Source organism: Myotis yumanensis, unplaced genomic scaffold, assembly GCF_028538775.1.
Source record: "Myotis yumanensis isolate MYYU_CA2020_CCGP unplaced genomic scaffold, mMyoYum1.0.hap1 SCAF_8, whole genome shotgun sequence".
NCBI classification, from domain to species: Eukaryota; Metazoa; Chordata; class Mammalia; order Chiroptera; family Vespertilionidae; genus Myotis; species Myotis yumanensis.
Genome location: NW_027223759.1, coordinates 71,417,130 through 71,429,943, shown reverse-complemented (window position 1 = coordinate 71,429,943; position 12,814 = coordinate 71,417,130).

Genomic DNA, 12,814 nt, shown 5'->3' with positions numbered 1-12,814 from the left:
TACTCCTTTTGTTCCTGCCTGGCTGCTTGAGCAGACACATCTTATCTCATCCTCAGGCCTCAAACTGGGATTTATGTCATTGTCTCCTCTGCTTGTCAGCCCTTTAGACTCAGACTAAAACCGTACCACCAGTTCTCCTGGGTCTCCAGCTTGTAGGTACCACATTGTGGGACTTCTCAGCCTCCATCATCACATGAGCCAATTCTTCATAGTAATCACCATATGCTCATATCTATCCATTATCTATCTATCTATCTATCTATCTATCTATCTATCTATCTATCATCTATCTATCATCTATCTATCTGTCATCTATCCTACCAGTTCTGTTTATCTGGAGAACCTTGACTAATATAGATTGTAACCTGTATTCTGATTGAATGTTGAATATAACCTACAACCAGAAAAATGTTTGTGTCTAAACAAACAAATAAACAGATAAATACACAAGTGAATAAAACAAATAAATAAACGTGGAAAAGACAAAGCTCTTAAAAGATAAATATAAAGGGAAAAATAATAACTTTCTAGTGGAGAACCTGGGAGATGCCACCTAAATAGGTGATGAAAGCTCACATTCCAGCAGTAATAAAATATCTTTATCATATACGTTCTGATGTGATGCACTAAGAAAGCACAACATCATTTCTGTTGTATTTCTGCCAGAAATTCCTAAACTGAATTCAATCCTGAGAAATCATATCACAATTTGACGGACATTCTACAAAACAACTGGCCATTGCCCATGAAAGAAAAGGAAAGATCTGAGGAACTCTTGCAGACTCAAGAGACTAAAGTGATTTCACAATCGTGTGGTCCTGGTCCACAAAACAAGGGACAATTGATACAATTTAAATAAAGTTTGTAGCTGGTAGAGTTCTATCAATAGTTCTTGCGTTTAATAATTGGCTATGGCTATTAAAGATGTTAACATTTGGAAAGCTGGGTAAAGTTTACAAGGAAATTCTTAGTACTCTCTTCCAACTCTCCAAGCCTAACATTATTTTAAAATTAAAATTTATTAACCTTAAAAAGAAACACAATGGGGCAACTAACTGTAAGACATGAGTACAGACCAACTAGTTTGAACATCCAGATTCTAATATATAATGGGATAACACTAAGACAGCACAAGAGCAGCAGAATGGCCAACTTCCACCATCAGAGAAGCAAAAATTCTGAATATAAAAGTTTCAAACAGCAAACACTACAGCTTTATATTTTAAAAGACCATCTTTCCATGGCAGGATTGACTACAAGTATGTGCCAGATTTGTTTCTTTCCCCAGACACTTTTAAAAATTAACATCACTTAAAAGCAAAAGATAATGATTTTTTAGTGCCAAAACTAGCTACACTACATAATGGAATAGCCTACATTTAGACAGAGGACTTTAGGATTTGTATTAGATATTTATAACCTAGTAAATTGTAAATATTTAGCATACATACTCATGACCGTTGTTGGCTACTATTGGACAAGCACTCTATAATAACAAAAGCATAATATGCTAATTAGACCAGACAGCCAAAAACCTTCCAGACAAAGCCAGGACTGCGAGGACCGAGCCCCTTGCATGAATTTCGTGCATTGGGCCTCTAGTATTAAGATAAATTAGTCCCCAGAACTGAAACAAATAAGAGTTTGAAGCAGACATTCCAGATCTGCACAAATTCCCCCATAAGGGAATAAGAAAAAAAAATGTGGAGGACACATGAACTCTGAAGGTCTACAGAACTAACTTCAGAAATCAATAAGACAAAATGAAACAAGTTAATACAAAAACAAAACAAAAAGGAGGCAATTAGTGTCCCCATCTGGAAGATCAGCAATACAGCAATAAGCAAATGTTCATCATGACCCACAGAGACAGGCTGCAAAGGGAATGAGTGTGATCCCCAGGCCATAATCCTCTGCAACACAGGTACCTAGTAATTACTCAATAAATGTATGTTATCCCTATTATACTTACATTACCGTTTCTTTTTTTATATTTTATGTTTTTAATTTTTGCTTTTAGGAATGTTTTATATTGAACTAGAGGACTGGAGGACAAATTTGTGCACCAGTAGGGTCCCTTGACCTGGCCTGTGGGATCGGGCCAAAACTGGCTCTCTGACATCCCCTGAGCAGTCCTGGATTGCAAGAGGGTGCACGCCAAGCCGAGGGACCCCACTGGTGCATGATCAGGGCCAGGGAGGGATATGGGAGGTTGGCCAGCCGGGGAGGGGTAGCGGGAGGGCTCCAGGGCATGTCCAGCCCATCTCGTTCAGTCCCAATCAGCCAGACCCCAGCAGCAAGCTAACCTATGGTTAGAGTGTCTACCCCCCTGGTGGTCAGTACACGTCATAGTGACTGGTCATGGATCGACTTCCCCATAGTGGACAGTGCACACCATAGCCAGTGGTTGAGCAGCCTTAGCATATCATTAACATATTACTCTTTGATTGGTTAGACAGCTGACCTGACGACCAGACACTTAGCATATTATGCTTTTATTATATAAGATATTACATGAGTTGTTTTAAATCAGTGGTTCTCAACCTTCCTAATGCCGTGACCTTTTAATACAGTTCCTCATGTTGTGGTGACCCCCAACCATAAAATTATTTTCGTTGCTACTTCATAACTGTAATTTTGCTACTGTTATGAATCGTAATGTAAATATCTGATATGCAGGATGTATTTAGGCGACCCCTGTGAAAGGGTCATTCAATCCCTAAAGGGTTCGCAACGCACAGGTTGAGAACCACTGTTTTAAATAATCTATAATAATAAATGCATAATATGCTAATTAGACCAGACATCCTTCTGGATGTCCTTCCTTTAGGACAAAGCTGTGGCGGATGGGAGCAGAGGCAGAGGTGGCCGCCACCACAGTGGGGGCCAAGGTCCTTGAATGAATTTTGTGCATCGAGCCTCTAGTTTACAAATAAATAGCAAATAAGAAAGGTGCTAAAAAATTTTGTATTGAGGGCAATGAGTGTTGTTGTTCAGTGGGTATAAAGTTTCAGTTATGTAAGATGAATAAGTTCTAGAGGGCTACCATACAATATGCTTATACTTAATAGTTTATTGTGAACTTAAACATTTGTTAAGAGGGTAGATCACAAGATAAATGTTCTTATCAAAATAAAAATGTATAAGAAAGAAAGTGATTAAGAAATAAGTAATGACGTCAAGAATGCTCTATTTTTCTATTTCTATTTGGTAAACTGTATTTATTAATGTTTGCACTTGGATATATGTAGATTATGTTTTGATTAAAAGGAGGGAAGGTGTTTTGTTTAGAAGTTCTCCAAATCAGATATCAGTCAAATCAGATAGAAGAATTATGTTGCTGAGCAGTGATCACCAAGGTGAATTTGTCTGACCTAGCTAGCTTGTCAGGTCTACATTTTCCTCTCTATCTAGCCATACAAAGCTATGGGTATTATTTAAGAATTAGAACCATAAAGAGCAACACCAGTGAGCTGACCTATGACCTCTGCCTCTGGCCTGGCACCACCTTTCCTGTTGATTGAAAGCAGGATTGAGTTCACAGTTGACAATCCTGGCAAGAAAGTAGGTCACAGTTTGAGTGGAAAACCTTTTTCTTTGATCAGGTATGGTCAGGGAAACTAAGTAGACTACAGAAATATGAATCAAAAAATATTTAATCTCTGGTTACAGAAGTTACAGGAAATATGTCCGCACACAGTCCCCGTGTAGATGAAAATGCATTCCGAAGTGGCAACCTGGACAGCTACATGTGAAGAATGACTTCTTCCTAAGATCGTTTAAGTTCAGCAACCTCTATGTCTGCAATATTCATCTCTTGCTATGAGGCCATCACTGCCTAATAGAAATCCATGCAATACAAGGAGATATATTTAAACTTCCACAAGATTTAGCATTTGAAGACTGTCTTTTGCTTTTTTTCTTTGACCCACCTATTCATGGTAAATGACTTACAAGATCATACTTGTACATTTCCTGTAATTACTTGTTGAGAGGAGAAATCGTGTGCTGTAAGGTGAGAGGTCCTCTAAAAATTAAGAGGCAGCTCTGAGTTGGGGCAGGTGAATGCCCTGCCCTATTAGTGGGAACAGTTAAAACAACTCCAGGTCTTATGTGTTAGCAAAGAAGTCACAGCTCTTTGCAAAAGGAGAAAAAATCCCCACAAAACTCAGGAAGCTGCTTCAAGAGCTGGCAGCAGGTGTCAGGGGCCTATCTGGGACCAGAGGTAGGTCATCCCACCAGTCACTCAGGCTAGTGAACATTGTCCCTTCGAAATATTCCTCTTCAAAAATGCAATTGCTCATGTTATTGGCTGAAAATGTTTTTTCTTTCTTCCATATTTATGCAGTTTCAAGACAGTACAACTCTTTAAATAAAACATTTTAATTATCTATCAAAACGGAAAGACACTAAAAAACTAAGATCCAGAGGAGCTACCAGTGACATAGCTGGGCGGTCGCACAAGGGCAAAGCCCCACAGGATCCCACCTGTGCCTGTCAGCCTTCTTTGTCCATATTTTTAGACCTTTCAATGAGACTCTCACCTTAAGTGTCATGGTTATGGTTTGTGTGGCTACTTCATCCTGCCTCTTAAGTTTTGTGCGTCATAGCCTCAGAAAGAATATCTTACAGCACATGGATATTCAAATAACCATTCTTCAGTATCTGGTTGAAATGACTCTAACTGAACATCTGGCCTCACGGCCACACTAGCCTCATACTACTACCTCTTGTAGCCACGTCTGTCCTCCTCATTGTGATGGTAATTTTTATGTATTAACTTGATTGGGCCATAGTGTGCCCAGATATTTGGTCAAGTATTATTCTGCATGTTGATGTAAGGGTGTTTTTGAATGAGTTTAGTTTTTAAATTCTTAGACTGAGTAAAGCAGATTGCTCTCCTTAATTTGGGTGGGTGTCATCCAGTCAGTCTTAAACTGAATGAAACAAGAAAGGGTTATTCTCCCCTGAGCAGAATGGAATTTCTGTTGCCTGAATACCTGCAGCTGGGACATTTTATTTCCTGACTTTGGAATTAAAATTAAACATCAGCTCTTCCTGAGTCTCCAACTGCCAGCATTTGGACTGGACCTACTCCATTAGCTGTTCTAAGATTTCAGCTTGCCAACTATGGATTCAGGACTCGTCAGCTACCACAATCATGTAAGAGAATTTCTTAGAATAAATTACACACACACACACACACACACACACACACACACACACATAGACGTGGTTGGAAAGTTTGTAAGGAGGACATTCTGAGAAAAGGGAAGTGAAAGACCGCCTGCCCTGTTTATTGAATTCCTACTTAGGGGAGTGTTGAAGGCAGCATACCTAATTATTCCTTGACCTTTCCAAACAAGCCTGTGCTCGTTCAGAACCCTGGGTGCTACTGGGATCCTTATGCCTAATCTTTGGGTGCCCTTGCCTGAGGACAATGCAAACACGTGTCCTTCCAAGATTACTCATCCTACTGATTGTATCTAAAGACTACAATAAAAGCCTAACAAGGCAGGCAATCAAGGCTGTCTGGTCACTCTAGACAGGTAGTCCCTTAGCCCTCTCTTTCATAGCAAATGTTGTGTTGGAGTAATCCATTCATCCATCCCTCAAGGTCTGCTGGTCAGCCCCAGCAATATATATATACACATATAGATTATATAATATTTACAAATTAATATATAGAAGTCCCTCAAATCCATAGAAAATTGACTCCAAGACCGCTCACAGTGATGTGAGAGAGACACATCAATTGGTTTCCTTCCACACACATCCTGACAGGGGTTGGGGATCCAGCCTGCAACAGTGGTATGTGCCCTTGCCTGGAATTGGACCCAAGATTCTTTAAACTGCAGGTGGACACTCTAACCACTGAACAAACTTATCAGGGTTCAAAGCAGTATTTGAATGTTATTTTCTGAATGACCAGTAGGCATCAAAAACAACACAAATATTTTTCTTATCACATCCTAACACAACACACCGGGCACCACTTTTTCATCTTTCAGCAGCCCTTATAGACATAGTTCTTGCCTGAAACTCAGGCTTCCCCAGGGGCTACAGCCTTACCACGTCTCATGAAAAGTTAAGGATCCTCTATCTATAATGTAGTCTACTAGAAATCCCATTTGCCACCATCAACAAGTGGTAATTATATATTTGCTAGGAAAGTTCAATATTTTTCTATCTGGGTAGGGAAAAGTTTTAATATTGTAATGTCACTAAGAGTACAATAGTGACTGTAGCCAAAATGAATGACATTGCTTTTCTTAAGAAATTATCTTTGTACTAGAGGCCCGGTGCACCAATTTCTGAAAGGTGGGGTCCAGACAGCCTGTCCCAATTGGGGCTGACTGGGGTGGGGCCAACTGTGGGGAGGGGCCGAGGGAGGTCGGCTGGCCTGCCCCACCCCGATCGGGCCAATTGGCCAGTTGTTCCTATCGCCTGGCTTTTATATATAGACTAGAGGCCCGGTGCACGAAATTCGTGCACTGGGTATGGGTGGGGGGGTCCCTTAGCCCAGCATGTGCCCTCTTGCAGTCCGGGACCCCTCCCTCGTTACTGCCCACCTGCTTGCTGCTTCCTACCGCTTGGCTTGCTGCTCCTTAGTGCTGCCACGAAGGCCTTGGGTCTGCTGGGTGCCGGGCCTGTGAGTTTGTGTCTCTGATACCCACAGCAGCCCCAGCACCAAGGTGGCAGGCCTTGGGGCTGCTGGGTACAGGCCCCCCGTTGCGTGTTTGTGTCTTCTATCAGGCCCCCAGCAGCCCCAGCATCCCCAGCATCACCTAAATAACTTAAGAGAAACTTTATTTAGTCTTCTTTTAAAAGCAATCTAGTTTAAAAATGAGTTGCAGTTAAGACAGAACAAAGAACATGGTACCTAAGAGTGAGATAGACTGACAGAGGAGAGACTGGGCACTGGTCAGGGGCTTACATGCCAACTGTTCTCCACCTGGGAAATGATGTCAAATCGGTTTCTTTAGTTTTCTGCTTAATGGTCTTCTCCAGCACTGAGGTCAGAGGAGCCGCCTTCCAGCCCGCAGGCTGCTTCTCAGAGTCAAAAATTTCGCCATAGGCCTCTGCCTAGGACAGGACCTCTGAACCCCCAGGGTGCATAAACACACAGGGCTTCCATCAGGCTCCGCTGATCCCAGGCCAGGAGACCTCTCTGCTCTGCTGATCCTGGGGCCAGGAGGCCTTCCGGCTCTTCCGATCCCCAGGCAGTGAGGCCTCTCTGCTCTGCGGCTTCAGGGCTGTTTGGCTTTGCTCTACCGCTTGGAGCCTGAGTATGCAGATTAACCGCCATCTTTTAGCTTCTATAATTGAAACATTGTATTTTTTGGAGCTGTTGCTTCAGGAGCTCAGAGCCCCGCAGCTGCAGGCGGAAACCTTGGTTTCCTCTATTGCTGGGGCAACCAAGCATCTTGTTCTCAGCTGCCTGGCTGCTGGACGCCATCTTGGCTGACAGTTAATTTGCATATACTCACTGATTAGCCAATGAAAAGGGTAGCGGTCGTACGCTAATTACCATGTTTCTCTTTTATTCGTGTAGTTTAGTTTGAGGCTGTCATTCTTTTTCTGATCCTTCTGACACCTTCTCAACTTCCTACATCATCCTTTCTCATCATATTCTCTAATGTTTTTATACATATTATGGACATGTTTCTCTAACCTACTAATTAATAGACATTTTAAGGTAGACACTTGACTTTATTCTTCCTTTTGAGAGTCCCATTGTAAAACACCATATACAAACACATGTTACTCATAAAAGAAAATTATTTAAATTCTAATGTTGGTATTTAGTTTGATTGCTTTTCTGCTACTCAGACTTATGAACTTTCTTTCTCTCAGCTTCCTTCATTTTTTACTGTTAGAAAGGTCCAGGAAACTTTGGTCAGAGAAAAACATCAGCCTCTCTATCTCTATGGTTTCTCTCTCCTTCACTTTCTCAGACTAGAAATGTCCTCTTGCCAGTTCCCACTGCCCAGGAGTCCAGATCTCCCACTGACATGGGTTTTGCTTCTATTGTTTCTAGAAGCCAATACCTCATTCTAATCTATGCACTCCCCTTAATATAATAGTATTCCTTTAGTCTTAACACACAAACTTTATCTAGAATTTTATTCAGCATCATCTTGAAGTAAATAATAGTTTGTTATTTGACTGGACATATTTCCAATTAAACAGCCCAAATATATATATATATAAGCTTAGAAGGTGAGGAGAGTTAAGAGCAGAAAACTTAAGTTAGGTATTGTGTATTATTCAAATTTCTGATGATTTGGAAATATTTTAAATTTGACTCACTAAGCCTATCATCTCCAAATATAAATGACCAGATGGTAGTGGTTTATCTGCTGCTGCTAATCTTTTAATATACTCATCATTTATTTCTTATTTTATTTTGGTATCAACTACTCCTGCATGAAGATAATTAGTAACATCAGATAAAAAGGTTTGAAAAGAAATATTTATTTTCATTGATAAAATGAGTACATATTTTTAGTCCAGAATATCTCTAATTTGCCATACTCTTATCAGTTATTCTGATAAACATTTCAGACATGCAGCTGTGTCAGCCTTTACAGTCACAATGGAAGCAAAAATATTTTAAATTCAAAAACTTTCTGGCAATCAATATGAACAGATTGCTAGTTTTTTCACCCCCAAAGAATCTGCATCATTCATTTGGTATATTAAAAAGTATGGTTTTCAAAGTCATCTATTTTCTCTTTTGATTTTCTAATGTTAATAGTTAATAGTTGTCTTCAAACTGGGAACAGATTTCTCACATTTGTACATTAAATAACAGCAGCAGAATACATTTTGTACAGCAACACTGGACAATCATCTGTTGTGTCCATCAACATGGACAGTCACAGGTATCTGTCCTGAATAATGTGCTGTAATTAACAGAAAATGATATCTCCCAAACCCACTTTACCTAATCATGACTGGTTTATCCTTTTTCAACACCATGTTTTAATCTGATACCTGGGGGCCTCAATTAAACTTTTTCAAAGTCAGCATTTTTTCTTATTTCCCAGAGGTAGTAAGTAAGGTTGTAGAACTAGCATTTCTCCAAGTCTTTATAATTCCTTACTACTAACCATGTGACTTTGGGCAAGCCACTTAGTCTCTCTGAGCCTGAGTATCCACATATAGATTGTGTACAGTGACTACATTTTCCTTAAGAATTTATTATGAAGACTAAAAGGAAAATATATGAAAGCAATTTATAAAATGTTAAATGACATATATGTTTAATTCAAAAAGATAAAAAAGTAGTATATGAGTAGACATCTAACTATAATGCTCCTCAAGAATATGTCTTGGAACATAAGCAGAACTTGTGAGAAATCAATATATATATCTCGAGACAAATGACAATGGAAATGGCAAGGAGTTCATCACCACCAAACCAGTATTACATGAAATGTTGAAGGGTATTTTTTTAAGGAGAGGAAGAAGAAGAAAAAGATAAAAATATGAACAATAAAATGGCAATAAATACATATCTACCAACAATTAAATCTAAAAATAAAAATAAATGAATAAGAACTCTAATGAACAGAATAAACTGATGAAAAAATAGAATCAGAGTCATGGAAATGAAACAGACTGACGATTCTCAGAGGGAAGGGTAGGAAATATTTACAAACCTCATATCCAATTAGGGGTTAGTAGTATCCAAATACATAAGGAACTCTTGTAACTCAACAGCAAAAATACAATCAGATTTTTAAAAAAGCAGAGAAACTGAATAGATATATTTCCAAAGACAAATAGCCATACATCTATAAAAAGATATCAACATCCACAATTATCAGATAAATGCAAATTCAAATAAAAAACCAGAATGAGATATCACTTCACACTGTTAAAATGGCCATTGTCAAACAGACAATAGATAACAATAGATAAAAGGGAAGTGAGAATGTAAATTAGTGCAGCCATTATAGAAAATAGTATGAAGGTTCCTCAAAAAATTAAAATTAGAACTTCCAAATGATCCAGCCATTTCACTGCTGGGTAACGCCCCCCAAAAACAACAACAACAACAACAACAACAAATAAAAACAAACAAACAAACAAATAAATAAATAAATAATAAAATAAAATAAAATTGGTTCTCTAAGGGACATCTCTATTTTCATGTTCATTGAAGCATTATGCACAATAGAAGGTATTTATACATTCATTAATCAATGAACATGTAGACTGATACATTATGTGAATACCACATAATATAGTATTCACCCATGATAAAGAAGAAAACCCTGCCATTTGCCACAAAATGGATTTTCCTTGAGGATTATGCTAAGTGAAACAAGTCAGACAGAGAAAAACAAATACTGTATGATATCACTTATATATGAAATCTAAAAAAGCCAAGCTCACAGGAACATAGAGTAGAATGGTGGTTGCTAGGGGCTGTGGGGTAGGGATTGATGGATGTCAATCAAAGAGTACAAACTTAAAAACTTCCAGTTATAAGATAAAAAATTTTGAGGTATCTAATGCACAGCACGATGACTATAATTTACAGTACTGTATGACATTTTTGAAAGTTGCTAATAGAGTGGATTTTATATGTTTTCACCACATAAAACTTGATAATTACATAAGGAGGTGGAGGTGTTAATTAAGTCTACTGTGGTAATCACTTCACAAGATATGTGTATAAAATCATGACATTTTACACTTTAAAGTTACACAATGTTATATCTCAATAAAGCTAAAAAGAATAAGAATGTTAGCATTGGTGCATTCTATTTATAAGAAAACTTGCATAAACCTGATATGGCAGAACATGGAGAACAGATTACAAAGTAAATTTATATGACTCAAAATAGAAAACTAAGTTGGTCTTTGAACCAGTGGTTATTCATGCATGGAATCATTACAAGAGCTTGAGGGGGAGGCTAGGGGAAGCTAACTTTTAAAAAAATGGTAAAATGTAATCTGGTAAGAATTAATTTCCAGGAGATGGGCAAATGCAAAATTACTAGGACTATGCCTGCAGCATGGACCACCAGCTTTTTAAATTGTCTGGATTCTTTTTACAAGGCTGGGTGGGTGCTTGCTACCTGACCGGAAGATCCAGTAAGATCTTCAGATGGTGTGCATGCGCATCCTCTTCTCACGCCTCAAGTACCACCAGCGTGAGAAATCAGCCATCTCAGTACCGAATGGTGGCCCTTGCATATTGTATGGAGGTATGTACTTTCCTTTTTTGTCTGCCTTCGTCTTTCCCCTTCTTCCTGCTCTCTGGCGTGGCACACACTGATAAAGTAGCAGTAGATTAAAAATTGAATTTATGTATTTTCTCTGCAGGACCTCATCTGAACAGTGAGTGTGAGGAAAAGGGTTTGGTTTCTTAAGGACAAATGCTCGGCTAGGTTCACCTGGAATATGGGTTGTTAAGGAGTAAGTTGGGTGTCAAGGTGAGGGTTTCCGTTCACCTGACTTACCTCAGAATTAGGGCATCAAGGGAGTGTTGAAAGTTATAACACATTTTTCCATATATTTCCCTTCTATTGCTATCTAATAGGTATTGTGACTACTTTTTGTAATCCTCTTCAATATCTCTTTTTAAAATGTTTATTTTACCAATGCTTTGGTTTTTAACTATGTTGGAATCTTGTTCTGTTCATTAACATAAGATTTGATTGCACATGGGTAAAATCTAATCTCTATAATTTCATGGTACATCCTGAACTGACAGACTTGAGAAGTGTTGTTACTTGTGCCAAAACAGTAAACTGCGAATATAACGTATTCTCCTACTTACTCTAATGTCTCTTAAATACTGCTCTGAAGGTTTTACTGCACTAGCCTGTGGTTATCTCTACTTTTTTATTTAAATCTAACTCTAGTTTCATTTGCATTTATTCAAGCATTTCAAGCATTTACTTGTATTTTAAAAATAATTAATATAAGGTAGGAAGCCAATATATGGTACTGCCTCAAGTACCATAACCCCTATAAACAATGTCTCCATAGGCCTGGTAGGATGTTTGCACATTTCAGACAGGTGCCAGATGCCTTTTATCTAGAGAAGCAACAAAAACACCAGAAGGCGAGTATGAAGAGATTATCCTCTTTTGTTTTTAATGTGTTCTGAGTAACTAAATAGATATATTGACATCTAGCTTTCTAAATCAGTCCCTTGGCCTTGTTCATTTCAATAGTACTTCGACATAACTCAATATAATATACCAGAGGCCCGGTGCACAAAAATTTGTGCACGGAGGGGGAGGGGTAAGGAGGGGGAGCCTCCCAGCCCGGCCTGTGCCCTCTCATGGTCTGGGACCCCTCGGGAGATAACGACCTGCTGGCTTAGACCTGCTTCCGGGTGGCAGAGGGCAGGCCCAATCCCTAGGTGCAGCCCCTGGTTGGGCTCAGAGCAGGGCCGATTGGGGAGTTGGGACACCGCCCCCTGTCATGCACAGAGCAGGGTGGATCGGGAGGTTGTGATGCCACCCTCAGTCACGCTCAGGGTAGGGCCGTTTGGGGGTTTGGGACACCGCCCCCGTCACACTCAAGGCAGGGTCGATAGGGAGGTTGCGGTGCCACACCCTGTCACACACAGAGCAAGGCCTATCAGGGGGTTGGGGCATTGCCCCCTGTCACTCACAGAGCAGGGCCAATCAGGGGGTTTGGGCCCTGCCCCCTGTACACTGATCCTGGTGCCGGGAGCCTCGCTGCTCTGCTGATCCCGGTGCTGGGAGGCATATTACCCTTTTACTATATAGGATAGAGGCCTGGTGCATGAGTAGGGGCTGGCTGGTTTTCCCTGAAGGGT